Here is a 4,140-nt window from a genome sequence, read left to right as displayed (position 1 = left end):
AATGGAAATAAAAATAGCAACAAAATATACTTATTTACAAAATAAAAATGAGGTGCATTTATATTACGAAACCAAGCTGAATTACAATACATAATATGGAAAACTCTAATGGGGCTAGGCATATACCGTTTTAGCTTTATCCCAAATATGGCACTGTTACTTAATAAAGACAAATCTAATAACAAATATTTAGCATATCCTATATTAATCAAAAGAACAAAAAACAAGTTAATAACATAAGTAGTAAGTAAATAATCCTCAGGGTGGCAGAAACGGTAGTGTAGTTACATGATAACATCCCACAGTAGAACTAGTGCCAACAGTAGAGGCATAATATATAAATAACGGCATGGCATAATCAGTGCATACAACTATACCGATACTAGTGAGACAATAATGTAACTATGGATGTAACAAAAGAAATAAAGATCACCGCCACAGTGGTGCGAGACCTAGCATGATAACCAAATTAAAACCAAGGTCACAACAGTGTAATATCAGTGTGTTCATGAATCAAGATCAAGATCGTTTCTGCGACATTGTAAGATTAGTGTAATGATGCAAATATCAATAACAAAATCAAGGCAACTATGCATGGAAGTAATTAACGCGGCAACAAAAATCTGGGCGAGAATACCCTCAACAAGTAGTGGAAATATATTGTCGCATAAACACTCATATATGCAAGCATGTATATAATGGCGACATGGCATCTACCAGGCTATGCATCATCTCCAATGTTGTGTCATGTCGGAATCACATGATAAACAACAATTAGCAAAGAGGCGAACATGGATAAATGCATGGTGATGCTGGATTCACAAGCAAAACCAAAAACCGGCCAACGGAGGTACATGATGCGGTACCGGTAATGACTGAAAGAGAAGGCAACAAAAGCTTAAAGAAAAGCCAAGCATGTAGAATTTTAGAGCAAAAGCACCAACAATAGCAAATGGTTCTGTTAGCAGGAAAAAATGCATCCTTTAAAAATACCAACAGTAGCATGTAAAAATGAAAACCATGACAGGAAAAGCAAATGGCTTCGGATCATTGTATCAATGGAAAAATACAATGACAGTGCAAGACTGCAATGGCTAGTGCGGTAAAAACGACGCTTAAACGGTGATGACGTACAGAATGGCGGTATGAACTTCCCTATTCTCACAGTAATATGCAAACCAAACATTGAAATAGGTGTAAGTGTGGCCTCACTTCAATATATGCGTTAAGTAACAAGGCAAAGCCAACGCAAGAATGGGACGCAATCACGTGATTTGGTGCGGTCCATGAAGTATGCTAGTTAAAGAATAAAACTTAATGTCAAAAAATGTCGGTGTGTGTGGTGGAAAGCATGAACGAACATGACAGCAATATCACAGGGAAAGGTGTGGTGTACATCCTGTGCAACATTAACCACAAAAGTGCAAGCGAAAGCCAACACGGAAATGATTAAGGATAGCAAACGCGCATACAAAACCATTGAGAAAAGCAAACACATAATAGGGCATATGATCAAAGCACTTCAAAATGAGTAAATCTTGAGCATAAATGATGGTCATAAAGCAAAACTCGCAGCAGAAATCAACGATGCTAAGAACAAAAAAAAACGAACATAAAACTCCCATTACGCCAACTTGCAAAACGTAAGAGTGGAAAACAAATGAAGTATCAACAAACATAAGACAACAAAATATGCACACAGAAGGAAAAAAGCGGTTGCACAATATCTACCGCTTCAACGAAAATTAAGACAGAAAATAAAACCGAAGGGAGAAAGTTACCAAAGTTCGATTCCTCAAAAAAAAGAAAACCAAGCTGAGATGAGCTCAATAGGTACTCCCTAATTCCTCGTCGAGCTCTCCCTCTTCTCTATTGTTCTGCTTCACGGGAAAAACAGAGATGTAAAACTAACACCCCGACTTCTCTCTTCGCGTTTCGTGCTTCGAAGTCGTTGGAGTGGTGAGTTCCGGGGTGACCGGCTGGGGTCGCAGGATGGCGGAATGAGGTTCCACGGGTGAGAGCGAGGCTATTGAATGTGAAAGATTTCCTTTTCTTCAAAAAAAACTCATTCTCCAATCCTCTGGTCTTTTTCTTCTTTTTCTTTTTTCATCTAAAATCGGCAAATTTACCGAGATAACCCACTTTTTCGAAGAAATTCCCAAAATAACCCACTTTTCAGGAAAATTCCCAATCTACCCCACTTTTAGGAGGATGCGCCAATTGGATTGGCGACCCCTCTTAAAAATTACAAGGAGGCGCCAATTGGATTGGCTAGGGCACCTGCCCTAGCCAATCCAATTGGCGCCTATGTGTATTTTTTAAGAGGAGGCGCTAATCCAATTGGCGACTCCCTTAAAAAAGCCTCAAATGAAAACACCTTCAACATGAAATTTGTAGATCTTTTCAAGACAATGAATTTGGATATAAATTTTGCATCATTTGGATTTTTTATGAGAAAGTTATGGGCAGTTGAAGTTGGACTTCTGAGTTTTTCAACTGTAATCTGACCTATAATGTCTTGCATTATTTCATGTGTTTCTTTTAGAGTTATGAAATTTTGTCCAACATAACATTTGAAGTAGACATCTTAAATTTTCCAATGCACTTGGTCCCACCTCAAAATAATTAAAAATGAGTGAGTTAGGTCCCTGCGAAGTTGACCCAAAATTAGGGTTTCTGTCAAAATGACCTATAATGTTTTGAAATGAATGATGAGCTTTCAAGTTTCAAATGGATTTTTGATGAACATGAAAGTTGTTCATATGGCGACTGTTGTTAAAACTTGAATGGAGGCGCCAATTGGATTGGCTAGGGCAGGTGCCTTAGCCAATCCAATTGGCGCCTATGTGTAGGTTTTAAAAGGAGGCGCCAACTCAATTGGCGAGTCCCTCATAAAATGCCTTTTTTGTCTTATAAATAGATGGTTGTGTGACCTATTGTTCCACAACTCATATAATCATTTGGCTATCATGTTTGGTGTTCGTCGCCGATACGGTAAGGTGATTTATGCGAGAGACAAACCTCAATTGTTGATGCTGTTTTGGAACATCACCACGTTAGATCAACTGAAGAGGGAGTTGGTTCGATGGTTAGACGGGAAAATACCAGAAGGGGAAAAAATCAGAAGTATTGAGAGACTTGACAGTATCTTTGGTTGGGTGCGAATGAAGACTGATAAGGATGCTAGGGAAATAATGTTCGGTCGAGACGACATTAATTTGATTGTTGTAATCAATTAGAATTATTTATGTTTTCAGATGTTTTGTACTGTTGTTGGTTATGAAACTCGTTGTAACAAGAACTTAATAATATATAATGATTGATTGTTACAGAAATACAATGTTACAAAAAGCTTAAGATCTAGATAAAATGTTACAAAAAGCTTAAGATCTAGATAAAATGTTACAAAAATCTTAAGATCTAGATGATGCTCCTTGATTGGGACAGTTGTTTTTGTTGTGTCCTGGTTGACGACAGATACTACATAATCTTATCATTTTATCTGTGGAATCTATCTCTGTTCTGATACGTGTGCTGTTTGGCCTTCCTTTCTTCTTTCTACGCATCTCTTCATTGTGCCAAACAATATCTCCTTCATATGGAGGCCAATAAGCCTCCATTGGTAGTACTGAAAAGCTTTGACTATATACATTCATGATGGTGCTGGCCTTGTACACATCAGATAAATGGGTGTAAGCGTCTTGACGAGTATAAGCGCATGCTGCAATGACATGGGAGCAAGGTATGCGGAAGGCCTGAAATTTTCCACAATCGCACCAACTTCTGTGTAGTCTAACAGCGTAGGCTAAATTTGGTCTCCCCTCGTTGTTGCCCATTGTTTCCTGGACGCTGAAATTTTGTCTATGACGGTCAAACACTGTTACAGCGTGTGTCGTAACTTTGATGCTCTCCTCTTTCATGACCTTCATGTAACACTCACTGAATACTTGTCCGGACATTAACACTGCACTCCATCTTTCACCTCTGGTTGCGAACATAGAAGCCAACCTATAATAGGTTGATCTTACCAAGGAGGTTATCGGCAGATTTCGAATCCCTTTGAAAACCCCGTTCATGCATTCCACAATGTTTGTTGTCATGTGGCCCCATCGACAACCACCGTCAAATGCTCTTGTCCAC

General features: G+C 38.6%; 1 long non-coding RNA gene across 2 annotated transcripts; it reads right to left on the bottom strand.

Moving 5' to 3' along the window:
- Positions 1-228: 228 nt before the first annotated feature.
- Positions 229-2,459, bottom strand: LOC127087700 (uncharacterized). 2 transcript variants are annotated; one of them, XR_007790003.1, is made up of 2 exons: positions 1,782-2,459; positions 229-875 (listed from the first exon to the last, which is right to left on the bottom strand). It is a non-coding gene; the product is annotated as an uncharacterized LOC127087700 (long non-coding RNA). The 2 variants fall into 2 exon arrangements; XR_007790002.1 differs by having other exon boundaries at positions 229-452.
- Positions 2,460-4,140: the final 1,681 nt, after the last annotated feature.

This window comes from Lathyrus oleraceus, chromosome 5 (assembly GCF_024323335.1).
Source record: "Lathyrus oleraceus cultivar Zhongwan6 chromosome 5, CAAS_Psat_ZW6_1.0, whole genome shotgun sequence".
Classification (NCBI taxonomy): Eukaryota; Viridiplantae; Streptophyta; class Magnoliopsida; order Fabales; family Fabaceae; genus Lathyrus; species Lathyrus oleraceus.
Note: the sequence above shows the minus strand (reverse complement) of the source record. Positions and strands in the feature narration are given on the sequence as shown.